Raw genomic sequence first — 14,475 nt, 5'->3', positions numbered from 1 at the left:
GAGTCTCAACAAATTTCAGGTTAATAGGGCTAACGCCCTAAGAGGAGTTTGTGAAAGTATAAAGTGTAAACATGTTCTGGCGATTTCCCCATTGGAATAACATGAGAGGTTTCGGTCATCGTTACGGCAAAACCATAACAATTATGACATGAGTCATTGACTTTTTTGATGGGGCTAAAATTGAGTTGTGTGTCAAATTTCATATAATTTCGCAAAACTAAACATTTAACCTCCATATAAAATCTGTAGGGGGCGCTGTGGCTCCAAATTAATTTATTTCACTTCAAGTAGGTTTAGGGCAAAGAGTTTAACAACTGATTCTAATTTGACGCAATTCGGACTTTATCTGCGCAAACGGCAGAAATGTTAAATTTGGGAGATTTCTGAAATTCTTGCTACAGTTTGCAGCTTCGCCGCACAGAGACCGTGACAGGTATCAATGTAGTTTGAATAACTTTTGATGTCCCACTCCTCAGTAGCATTTTCACCAAATTTCAGCTTTTTAGGGCCAACGCCCTGGGAGGAGTTCGTAAAAGTACGACGTTTGGAAAAACTCCGAAGTCATGTTTAGCCATTTTTGAAGCAATATGGCCGACATTTGGTTGGGCGGACGGCGTTGCCGTAATAATATTTTTTACTTCTCTTGTCACCATCTACCTCTGCGCCAAATTTCATGATTCTACGATCAGATTTTTTTTGGGTCATTTCCCATCTCTCAATGCATTTTTGGTACATTTGGGGGCGCTGACGCGCCAATTTTTTTTATTTTAGAAAAGGGAAATAGCCAGAATGTAGAGAGGCACGATTTTTAGAGGTGTGCAAATTTTTTTGACTTTTCGTCAATGTTCACTGGGTGAAAAATAGGGGGGTTGGTCCCGAGAAGAAAGAAAGAAAGAATAATATTCCGATGCGAAAACAATGTTTCCCATTTTTCAAATATCATAAACTATACATTTTCGGAAAGCGCTCGCGCTTTCCTACCTCATGGTGTGGGTCCCTGGTCACTGACGGGTACTTTCGTTAATTTTGAGTGGGCTCCGCCCACTTTGTGTTTTTGGCCCTCTTTACAGTAATAATGTTAAATTTTTGCATTACATGCTTATATGCACGGAACATGCAAGAGATGGGGAACGTATTCGTGAGCTACTTAGCGCAAATGAGTGCTTTATATGGGGATTGTAAAGTGCTCGTTTAGTGTGCACTTTTGCACGGGCTTCGCCCGTTTACAACGGCAATGTTTCATTTTCCTACTACTAATTAGTATGCACGGGGCGTGCATGAGTGAAGGAGTGCGTTAGTGAGTGTTTCGATTTCGTGCGCACTTTCGCAGCCGTGCTTCGCACGGCCTTACGAGATTAATAGGCCTCTCGCCAGCTTGTGGCGCTCGGGCCTAATAACTGACATAAACCCGGCTAGTATTTGGATGGGAGACCGCGGTGAGCACCTGGGGCCACAGTTGGGTGGCTGTGGCTCTAGAGCTCAATGTTATCGGGCAAGACACTCCACCCACATTGCCTAGTATGAATCTGGTGTGTGGGTGGTGGTTGGAGGGGCCGATAGTAGGTTGCCACCACCAAGTGTGGAGTGAATGAATGATGCAAAGTGAAGCTTCTCTGAATGTCCAAAAAGCACTAAACAATTAATGCATTATTATCATTATTACAATAAGATAAGATGATTCCTTTATTGTCCACACATGGGGAAATTTCATATCAATCCGCTGCTTGCTACGATGAAATGTCACCATGAAGAGGCGGGGCTTATCAGTTCTACAGTTTTGAACAGGTCAATGGACTTGTTTCTATTACTAAGGTGTTTTAGATCAATATTGCAGTTTACAATTAATGAAATGTACATTATACTTCAACACTAAATACCTGGAGAAAAAAGCATGATATGTCCTGTTAGTTGGTAAAGATGGATGCACTATTTTAACTTTGATATTTGCTTACGCCATTAGATTTACCGACACTCTCCAAGGCTCCATCCATCCAGGATGATTACGTGCTCTGGCGGTGATGGTCGTAGTGGCTTGCATTATTGGCAACAACTTCAATTTGCCCCGGGGCAGCTGTGGCAACAAGCCAGCACCACTCGTTCCAGATATTGATATCATAGCTTAAATTTAACGCTTTAATTAGCCTTAAGAAAGCATGAACATAGACTTCATTTATAAACAAAGTGTATTATTAACAATTCAGGCTTAATAACTACTTAATTAACACCCTAACCATAACTTCTATGCCCTTAATTAAGTAGTTACTAAGCATGAGTAACTCTCTTATTTGGTCATTATGAATTAAGTCTTTATTCATGTTTTATTGAGGATAATAAAATATAGTACTGATGAAATGTTGTATGCAATGAGCAAAAACATATATCGCTCATACCATTTGGTCAACATTAGCTCGGGAGATTAGCAATCAACAAGTAATCAGCAGGTTTACGCTTCATGTGCCGCTCTTTTTTCCCGTTAAGAGTAATTGTCACAGTGTTTTCCGTTAAGTCTTTCCTATCCTCGCCTCTCATTCTCCTCAGAGGCCAGACCGTTGCTTGGATGCCTTCATGTGTACGTCCACAGTCAGGAAATGTCAGTGTTGGCATGTGATGAGTGCCCGCGAGCCAACCCAACGTGCCCCCATAGCCACCTGCACCGGGCGCTCTCTCTCCCGTCTCTGGCCACACACTGGAGCGCTTGTTTGCTCGCCGCCCGCTCCTCGCCATCGCCCCTGCCCCGTGCGCCTGTCTGGGCCGCTGTGGGCTTGTGAAAGATCAATCAGGTGAGCACAATAGCATTTATTGGGCTGTTTTTGGAGCGGCGGTCTGCGAGGAGGCAGTGCAGCTGCATTGGCCCAGCTGAGCGGCCAGGACGAACACAAAAGAGCAGTATGAGGGTCCGCAGACGTGAGCGCGGTCTCAACCAAGCTCTGTGTCCAACAAGGTTTTACATGGGAATTTGGTTTATCGTGTTTACATCGATTCATTCAAATTAATCAAGCAAATATCAATATATGCCCTTTCTATATCGATAAGGGTATTGCTTAGTACTGTACGATACAGGGTCCACAAGCCTGACACGATACAGTGATACAGTGTCTCTGTGTCAATACGCTTATTGCCAAGAAGTCTGTCACGATATATTGCTGTTCGATATTATAAGTAGATCCAAATGTTATTTTCAATCTACAGTACGGAAAGTTGATGTCGTTTTAGACATTGCACAGTGTTACGGAACTTCGCGATCATTCAGCAAGGTTCAAACGGCCAATTCAGACCGTACCGTCCCACAAGATCCCACGGTAACAGATATCAACGTACATTTCTGTGGCGATAGTTGGCTGTGTATTTGTCGTTGGCCATGAATAGCTTCCTATATTTCTCTGTGGATGGAGCAATTCCCCCGGAGCTCCCTGGTGTCTAACAATGATCGCCTACGTAATAGATGCCATTTTAAGCATGAATCCTTCTTAATCCTAATGAACAATGCTTTTCATTCATGGTATGGTCCAAGAACCAGTAATAGCAGTAGCCATTAACCCTTAATTGTTCCCCATAGTCCATTTACCATCAGAATATAAACGTATACATTGCCACAGTGGGCCTTGTGTTGTAGTGGACATTGTTGGCTCAATGAAGGAGACACAGAGCATCTTTGTATGGCTCTTTGCATATCTCTGCTGCCATTGTCGCCACCAGGCCCCACTCACCAAGGCCGCCATTCACGGCCTTCCTCTCAACTTTATCTCCATGCTAATTTGAGGGCACCAAAAATCCCATCTTATGTCATTTATAGTGATGCAGCTGGTTTGTTTATCCACGAGAGGGGGAATACCGTCGGGGCAAACCCGGGGGCAAGGGCGGACCCTCGCTCAAAACCACTTCTGTTGCATCAAAGGCAGGATGTGTCAAAGGCTGTAATGTTTTTCTGTAGATGTCTCTTTTATGAATGGGCTCGGAATCTACCGCGTTATTTTTGCTGCCACTATCTCGAAATAGTTTTATATTTTGAAAACTTGGGGTGAAATTATTACAAAATAAAATCGTGGAGGTCTAAAAATTGTGGGCAATTGTATGGAATATGATTTTGGCGTGAAATTATTACAAAGTAAAATCGTGGAGGTCTAAAAATGTGTATTGAATATGATTTTGTAAAACAGACTCAAGTTCAACACAATTTTAAAATCAATCACTTTAAAGGTGAACAATGTAACTTCTTTGGTGGAGGGTCCGCTACCGTCTTGTCTCTGTGGTGATGATACTACTCTGCCTGGAATGTTCTACTACAGTATGGCATCAAACCTGTCTTTATTGTGTCAGATTTGTGGAGAAGCAAGCAAACCCGCAGTAAGAATACAACTGTAATTTAATAAATGTAACATAGACAGTTCTAAGATAATGTTTTGTTCTGGTAGAGGCAACACGACAGCGCCAATCTGCAGTTGACCTGATTTTTACCGGGTCTGTGAGACTAGAAAGGCCCCGCCGTCTCGGTTTATGGTCGTATTTCAAGTGTTGCCTTAATCCAGCGTTGACGTTTGTCGTTTTTGCTCCCAATGATGTTTGCTCCAACCCAACGTGGTTCTCTCTGGTCTGAAAAAATAATCTATCAGAATAAATTATCAGAAAACCAAACGATAACGCTCGGACAACTGGCAAGATAAAGCTTTCCTGTGAATAATTGGCAAAGCACTTCCTGGCGGACACAGTGCACCTTTAAATGTTTCTAGACTGCTATATTTTTCTATGTGTAGAAACTGATTTACTAATTACGTGAACTTTACCTCTCAGAATAACAAATGCAATTCTCTTTTTCTTGTACTATGCAAGTAGTTTTGGCAGAACTCACTAAAGCAGAACTTAACTTGACCCTTTCCTGTTCAAACACATTTGCCACATTACACGATATCCTGTGTATTTAATGTGGTCTCCATATGATTCATATGTGGTGTTTGGCCGTTGCCATGTTGTGTGGTGCCAAGACTACTACAGTATTTGGTTTTACACGGAAAGAGCCGGGTTATATAATCTCATATACTCACTGCCACCACATCATAGCTCTGATTACATTACCGTATAGCGAAGAGAATAATGAGCACGTCAAGGTCAATAAAATAAACATATATACTACTTTCCTGACTATTACTGCTACTATACCTCTACTACTACAACTGTACTACTATTACGCCAACCACTTATTTTTATGGGTTTCAGTCACACTTCTTTTCCCAGTTATGCCTGCCGTTTTGAGGGCCATCTAAAAAAGATTGTTAATTGCTTTGGTAAGAGTCCCATTTTTTATCACTCTGAAACACTTAATTAATTTCATGTACTCTCATCATCTCTTTCAATCATATAACTCAACACACCCCTTCATAATGTACTTCGGGAAAGTATCCAGGCCTATAAGTCGCCGCTATCTGCCATGTTAGCGCACAGTTTTTGTTATTTTCTGAGTACATTTCTGCAGCTATAGGAGTTTAGGGGATGACATAATAAAAACACGTTCCCATTGGTTGAAGCGCGGTCCCCTCAACCCCCTGTACCCCCGTCCCGCCTCCGCTCAGGTCGGCTGCCTGTGATGTCAGTGTGGGGCTGAAGTCCATCCTGTTTGATGACCTCATGTTTCCATTGAGAGCAGTAGGACATAAAGGACACTTCAAGACAGGGACTAATGTCTACACTTGTGTGGAGCTAAAGTAAGATAAAGTAGCAACATCGGCTCATTTGAAAATTGTCTGTGATTGCTCTATAATTAACATTAAAGGTGCACTCCTGCTTGTCTCCATAAATATGTTATTTTTGCCTCGAATGTTCCACCGCATGATATTGACATTAAAATGATGAATCTCTATGGAAACAAGCAGGTGACATCACCAGGCCAAGTTGCAGGTCAGATTTATGGAGAGGAGAGGCCACTCACAGAATCACAGTCAGAATATCATAGTCAGAATACATGTTTTAAATGTATTTTGAGCAATAAATCATCGTCAATAAAAGACAGATGAGTTTAAGACATATTTGTTGAAAAATATTTAGTTGTAGTCATCTGGACACTTAAAAAAAAAACAAGACAAACATCCAAATGTCATTTTCAATCTACAGATCCACGCAGCTCAGCGTAGGATCAATATCTGAGTCCTCAGACTTGACCCTCTGATTGTGTCCAGATGACTACAACTGAATCTTTTTCTGCAATGGAAAACTCCTGGACAAATGAGGGATTACTCCCACAGTGCACCTTTAAATAAAGAAACATTTTCTATTGAATGAAAGCATCTCTAGTGCTGCATCTAATTATCCATGGTTAAACTTGCCTCAAACCCAGAACAGACTTCCTCCAGATATTACTATATAACTATATAAAATCATAATAAAAGAAGGCTATTGACAATAATGTGAGGTTATTGCACGGTTCAGATGTAAAGATATGAATAAAAGGAAGCACTGTCTATTCCAGTCCAGCTTGTTCAGAGAGGAAGGGAAACCAGCTTTCCTTATGTGCACTCTGAAATACATCTGCAGCTATTTAAGGGCTTCTACTTCCTGTTATAGGCAATATTCTGAGGATTTTGGACAATTCAAAAGATACAATTACTACATATGAATATATAAAAAAAAGAAAATATAAAATAAATATATAAAAAAAGAAAAAAGGTGCACAGCAAGAAGGTCCTGGGATTGATTCCTGGCTGGTGTGGTTCCTCTACCACATGAACAACAGGCTCCTCTCCTCTGGGACCAGGACTTTCCTGAACAAGAGATGTTACATTTCTGTGGGAATTTCCTGGCTGAATAAATAGTACAGTACATAAGTAGTAGCTTGTAATAGTATTAGTATGATAATATTTGTGAAAACCTTCTACTTTTGATTTACTGTTTATTGTTACGATGCTAGATTTCAATTTACTGCATTGTCTGTATCATAACATTCTCATTATTCTTTCCATTCAGCAATCCATTTTGTGAATGAACCAATGTGGTCTTATAGAAATTCTCTGAGCGTGACTGTACTCGCTCACCTAAGGGCCACAGCCACTCTTTAACAAGTTACACCTGTGTGCGACAAGGGCCACATGGAGCAAAACACCTCAACCGTGCCAAACAAGCAGGACTGAATACACAAAGTACACACAACATAAACGTACAAGTACACAAAGAATTACATCACCTGGTCCATGGGCGCTTTTAGTCATTCTTGCTTTTTTTTTTTTCTACATCTCCAAAGGGCAAGAGGATCACACTATCGCACGCAAAACACAACAGCAACAAATCAATAGGGCATTATATGGGACAGCGCGACGTTCCTCTGCCCCCTTTTGCATGGCCCATTTCGGCGTGACATCAGCGCGTCCTGGGTTACTTGGCCTCCCCAGTGTGCCGATGCCGCCGATAAGAACAGGAAAGTTACTGGTTGGGAGGGAATCTCGTTACAACGGCAGCAATGGATCCCTCCCTGCCATGCAATGTGGCACGGATTAGACAAAAGCCATGGAGTTAAAAGTTGAGGTCAGTTTCAATGTTAAATAACTGAAAAATGGCGGAATGTTTTTTTTATTTTTTTTTATTAAATACTGAAAAAAGAAAATGTTATTAAAAAGAAAAATGGCTAAATATGATAAAGAATATAATCAAATATGAAAGAAAATATAACAAAGTTGACATAAAATGCCTTTATTAGGCCCGAGCCCCAGCAGGGCGGAGGGCCTATTGCTCCCGCAACGCTGCCGAAGGCAGCGTTGCAACTGTCTGACCAAACATGCGGGCGCAGCCCCTGGCAAGTACAGTGAACTAGCCCATGCCGAAGGCATGGATCATGCATACTTACTCCTGCTATGACAGAAATAGTCAACAATTAGTGAATGGGCGTAGCCCATTCACTAATTGTTGACAACAGCAGCGCGAAGCGCTGCATTCCTTCAAAAACCCTCCTGGCATTGTCCCGTATGCGAGAATCCATGCCGCAGGCATGGGCCATGCTTGTATCTGCTCAAATCAATGGAAGTCTATGGGGAGTGGGCGGGGCATCCCGACGGAATAGGGAGTGACGAGCGCGTAAGCGCTCGTAATGATGATTCCACCCCATGGCGGCATCGGGAAGGCTTAGAGCTTTCAAACGATGTATAATTTGTTGTTATAGTGGAAACGGCTATATTGTTTTTGCTAAAAATATTATTATTAGGCCCGAGCCCCAGCAGGGCGGAGGGCCTATTGCTCCCGCAACGCTGCCGAAGGCAGCGTTGCAACTGTCTGACAAAGGCAGGTGCCCCTTCGCCCCTGGCAAGTACAGTGAACTAGCCCATGCCGAAGGCATGGATCATGCATACTTACTCCTGCTATGACAGAAATAGTGATGATTCCACCCCATGGCGGCATGGGGAAGGCTTAGAGCTTTCAAACGATGTATAATTTGTTGTTATAGTGGAAACGGCTATATTGTTTTTGCTAAAAATATTATTATTTTTATTATTTTTCTTGTTCTTCTGCTTTTTGAGCTCTAATTTGACCCCCTGAACATGCTCAAAAACTCACCAAACTTTACCCAAAATTCAAAATCGGCGAAAAATTTTGTTTTTTCTGGGCCATTTTTTTTTTCGTTAAAAAATGGCGCGACAGCGCCACCGACAAAAGTCAAAATACATTGCGCCTATGGGAGACGCCCCGAGGTCAACTTTGTCGTAGAGCTACGAAATTCGGAACACGCATTCCTCTTGTGAGGACAAAAAACAAATATTATTGTGGCCACGCCCCCAGAATTACCCTATGCCCGCCATCTTCCTTTGAAAATGAAAACACGCTGTGTTAGCCATTTTGTTCACGTCAAACTTTGACGAACTCCTCCTAGGGCGTTTTGCCCACCGACTTCAAAATCGGCGGACGTCCTCTGGACAAGTGGGGCATCTAAAGTTATCCAATTTTTTGAGATACCTTTTACGGTCTGTGTGCGGCGCAGCCGCAAAGTTGGAGAACTTATTTTGGGATATTGCAGATCTAAAAATTGTTCCCATTTGATCAAAACAAGTCCGATTAGGACCAAATTTGAATCAGTTGTTCAACTTTCTAGTTTGGACCAGTTTATGATGACAAAATTGAAATGGGCGCGATAGCGCCCCCTACAGAGTGACCTTTAAATTAACATTGAAGGTCAAAAATTAGTTTTACCAAAATTTTCTAAACTTTACCCAAAATTCTATTTTGGCGTCGCGATCAAAAAAGCCAATCAGACAAATGCCTTAATTTTTACGGCGTAGTCGTAGCGATGACATAAACCTCCCATGTTATCCCTATGGGAAAACCGCTAAATCTCTCGAATATCCACATTTTTATGTTTTACACTTTAACGAAGTCCTCCTAGTGCGTTTTGCCCACCGACCTCAAAATCGGTGTACGTCCTCTAGACAAGTGGGGCATCTAAAGTTATCCAAATTTTAAGGATAGCTTTTACGGTCTCTGTGCGACGGAGCCGCAAACGTTTCCCAGAATTCTGACTATTTGGCCTTCAGAGTGGCCTATAAACAATAGAGTTTTTCCAAATGACATGATATTTTGAACAAAATTCTAATTTGCCATCCTGATCATAAAAGTATGAGAGCCAAAGTCATATTTTGTACGGCGTAACCGTAGCGATGACAGAAACATCCCATGTTATCCTTATGGGAAAATCATAGAATTGCTCAAATCACCACATTTTTACGCTTCACACTTTAACAAACTCCTCCTAGGGCGATTGTCCGATCAAGTTCATATTTGGAGAATATCATCTACACAAGCGGGGCATCAAAACTTATCCATATTTTGATTCTAAGTGCTACGGTCTCTGTGTGGCGGACCCGCAAAAATATGTCAGAAATGGGAAAACAGCGAAATCTCTGAAATGTTCACATTTACGCTTCACACTTTAATGAACTCCTCTGTGGGCAATAGCTCGATCAAGCTCATATTTGGGGAAAATCATCTACACAAGCGGGGCATCAAAAGTTATCCATATTTTTATTCCAAGTGCTACGGTCTCTGTGCGCTGGAGCTGCACATTTGACTGACACTTGTGTTCATTTGCACTGGATTGGCCATGTCCAATGTGTCGCCGTCTGTCAAGTTCTTTTTTTATTCAACACACAATAAGGGCGCCATCTTTATCAAGTCGAAAGCGCAGAGTCGGAAGGCCGCTTGCGGCTTTAATTATTAGGCCCGAGCCCCAGCAGGGGGAGGGCCTATTGCTCCCGCAACGCTGCCGAAGGCAGCGTTGCAACTGTCTGACCAAACATGCGGGCGCAGCCCGCATGTTTGGTACCCCGTCGCCCCTGGCAAGTACAGTGAACTAGCCCATGCCGAAGGCATGGATCATGCATACTTACTCCTGCTATGACAGAAATAGTCAACAATTAGTGAATGGGCGTAGCCCATTCACTAATTGTTGACAACAGCAGCGCGAAGCGCTGCATTCCTCCAAAAACCCTCCTGGCATCGTCCCGTATGCGAGAATCCATGCCGCAGGCATGGGCCATGCTTGTATCTGCTCAAATCAATGGAAGTCTATGGGGAGTGGGCGGGGCATCCCGACGGAATAGGGAGTGACGAGCGCGTAAGCGCTCGTAATGATAATTCCACCCCATGGCGGCATCGGGAAGGCTTAGAGCTTTCAAACGATGTATCATTTGTTGTTATAGTAAAAACGGCTATATTGTTTTTGCTAAAAATATTATTATTATTATTTTTCTTGTTCTTCTTCAGCGCTTTGATCTCTAATTTGACCCCCTGAACATGCTCAAAAACTCACCAAACTTTGCCCAAAATTCAGAATCGGTGAAAAATTTTATTTTTTCTGGGCCATTTTTTTTTTTGTTAAAAAATGGCGCGATAGCGCCACCGACAAAAGTCAAAATACATTGCGCCTATGGGAGACGCCCCGAGGTCAACTTTGGCGTAAAGCTACGAAATTCGGGACACGCATTCCTCTCGTGAGGATAAACAAAAAAAAAACATTGTGGCCACGCCCCCAAACTTACCCTATGGCCGCCATCTTCCTTTGAAAATGAAAACAAGCTGAGTTAGCCATTTTGTTTACGTCAAACTTTGACAAACTCCTCCTAGGGCGTTTTGCCCACCGACTTCAAAATCGGCGTACGTCCTCTGGACAAGTGGGGCATCTAAAGTTATTCAATTTTTTGAGATACCTTTTACGGTCTGTGTGCGGCGCAGCCGCAAAGTTGGACAACTTATTTTGGAATATTGCAGGTCTAAAAATTGCTCCCATTTGATCAAAACCAGTCCGATTAGGACCAAATTTGAATCAGTTGTTAAACTTTCTAGTTTGGACCAGTTTAGGCTGACAAAATTGAAATGGCAGTGATAGCGCCCCCTACAGAGTGACCTTTAAATTAACATTGAAGGTCAAAAATTAGTTTTACCAAAATTGTCTAAACTTTACCCAAAATTCTATTTTGCCGTCCCGATCACAAAAGCCAATCACAAAAATGCCTAAATTTTTACGCCGTAGTCGTAGCGATGACAGAAACCTCCCATGTTATCCCTATGGGAAAACCACAAAATCTCTCAAATTACCACATTTTTATGTTTTACACTTTAACGAAGTCCTCCTAGTGCGTTTTGCCCACCAACCTCAAAATCGGTGTACGTCCTCTAGACAAGTGGTGTATCTAAAGTTATCCAAATTTTAAGGATAACTTTTACGGTCTTTGTGCGACGGAGCCGCAAACGTTTCCCAGAATTCTGACTATTTGGCCTTCAGAGTGGCCTATAAACAATAGAGTTTTTCCAAATGACATGATATTTTGAACAAAATTCTAATTTGCCATCCTGATCATAAAAGTATGAGAGCCAAAGTCATATTTTGTACGGCGTAACCGTAGCGTTGACAGAAACATCCCATGTTATCCTTATGGGAAAATCGTAGAATCGCTCAAATCACCACATTTTTACGCTTCACACTTTAATGAACTCCTCCTAGGGCGATTGTCCGATCAAGTTCATATTTGGAGAATATCATCTACACAAGCGGGGCATCAAAACTTACCCATATTTTGATTCTAAGTGCTACGGTCTCTGTGTGGCGGACCCGCAAATATATGTCAGAAATGGGAAAACAGCGAAATCTCTAAAATCACCACATTTTTACGCTTCACACTTTAACGAACTCCTCCTAGGGCGATTGCCCGATCAAGCTCATATTTGGGGAAAATCATCTACACAAACGGGGCATCAAAAGTTATCCATATTTTGATTTTAAGTGGTACGGTCTCTGTGCCGTGGAGCTGCAAATATACTGTCACAAATGGGAAAAACGCCAAATCCTTGAAATGTTCACATTTACGCTTCACACTTTAACAAACTCCTCCGTGGGCAATAGCTCGATCAAGCTTTACTTTGGGAAAAATCATCTACACAAGCGGGGCATCAAAAGGTATCCATATTTTTATTCCAAGTGCTACGGTCTCTGTGCGGCGGCGCAGCAAATTTGACTGACACTTGTGTTCATTTGCACTGGATTGGCCATGTCCAATGTGTCGCCGTCTGTCAAGTTCTTTTTTTATTCAAGACACAATAACGGCGCCATCTTTATCAAGTCAAAAGCGCAGAGTCGGAAGGCCGGCGGCCCGCGAGGGCCGTTGGATGCCGCTTGCGGCTTTAATTTTTCTTGTTCTTCATCGCTTTGAACTCTAATTTGACCCCCTGAACATGCTCAAAAACTCACCAAACTTTGCCCAAAATTCAGAATCGGCGAAAAATTTAATTTTTTCTGGGCCATTTTTTTTTTCGTTAAAAAATGGCGCGACAGCGCCACCGACAAAAGTCAAAATACATTGCGCCTATGGGAGACGCCCCGAGGTCAACTTTGGTGTAAAGCTACGAAATTCGGGACACGCATTCCTCTCGTGAGGACAAACAAAAAAAATCATTGTGGCCACGCCCCCAGACTTACCCTATGGCCGCCATCTTCCTTTGAAAATGAAAACACGCTGTGTTAGCAATTTTGTTCACGTCAAACTTTGACGAACTCCTCCTAGGGCGTTTTGCCCACCGACTTCAAAATCGGCGTACGTTCTCTGGACAAGTGGGGCATCTAAAGTTATCAAATTTTTTGAGATACCTTTTACGGTCTGTGTGCGGCGCAGCCGCAAAGTTGGCCAACTTATTTTGGAATATTGCAGATCTAAAAATTGCTCCCATTTGATCAAAACTAGTCCGATTAGGACCAAATTTGAATCAGTTGTTAAACTTTCTAGTTTGGACCAGTTTAGGCTGACAAAATTGAAATGGCCGCGATAGCGCCCCCTACAGAGTGACCTTTAAATTAACATTGAAGGTCAAAAATTAGTTTTACCAAAATTGTCTAAACTTTACCCAAAATTCTATTTTGCCGTCCCGATCACAAAAGCCAATCACAAAAATGCCTAAATGTTTACGGCGTAGTCGTAGCGATGACAGAAACCTCCCATGTTATCCTTATGGGAAAATCGCAAAATCGCTCAAATCACCACATTTTTACGCTTCACACTTTAACAAACTCCTCCTAGGGCGATTGTCCGATCAAACTCATATTTGGGGAAAATCATCTACACAAACGGGGCATCAAAAGTTATCCATATTTTGATTTTAAGTGCTACGGTCTCTGTGCCGTGGAGCTGCAAATATACTGTCACAAATGGGAAAAACGCCAAATCTTTGAAATGTTCACATTTGTGACTGACCGTGGCTAAACCAGTTACATGTCTACCCGGAGACATTTTGAGTTATTCTGAAAGTGTGAATTCAAAGCTTTCCAATGATGTCTCACTCATGTAGATCTGATAATATTTGAGTAAGTTGTGGTCATTTGAATGTATACAACTCTCAAACCCATTCACTGAGAAAACGGGGCTCAAAGTTTCTCACCGGAGTGAGCCCAGAGTCACAGGGGGGCTTATTTGCATCTCATTGAGATAAGCCCTGTCACACTGACACCACCTTCCCCCTACAGCTGTCACTGAAGACTCAAGAGGAGTGTTGTTATTGATGGTAACTGGACTTGAATCAGAATTAGAAGTTACTATATTAAAATGGAAATACTTGGATTACAAAAGGCCCTGAATAGAATCAAAGAATCAGAATCAGAATAGGGTTCATTGCATTTGCTGATAAACATAATTCACAGGTGATTCAGTGCCAACAATGGTGCACTGAATGATTCAACACAAACAACAAAAGATAAGATAAGATAGCCTTTAATGTTACAACGCAGTAGATACAGGGGGAAAGGACAGTAACTTATAGGAAGTTTAAAAAACACTCTTAATAGAAGAACTCTTGCAGATGCCAGGGCCAGGTATACGAACTGCAACGGGTCCATGGCTTTGAATATATGAGATATGAGATAATAGATATGATATGTACACCACCAGAGTCCAATTACATCAGAGATCACATCCTCATCCTCTTCTTCGTCTGTGTACTCTTCTGTGCTGTGACTCTCGGCTCTTG

Source organism: Eucyclogobius newberryi, unplaced genomic scaffold, assembly GCF_026437365.1.
Source record: "Eucyclogobius newberryi isolate DKJ021-1_F unplaced genomic scaffold, fEucNew1.0.hap1 SCAF_20, whole genome shotgun sequence".
Taxonomy (NCBI): Eukaryota; Metazoa; Chordata; class Actinopteri; order Gobiiformes; family Gobiidae; genus Eucyclogobius; species Eucyclogobius newberryi.
The sequence above is the reverse complement of the archived record's forward strand: the minus strand, read 5'-3'. Positions refer to the sequence as shown.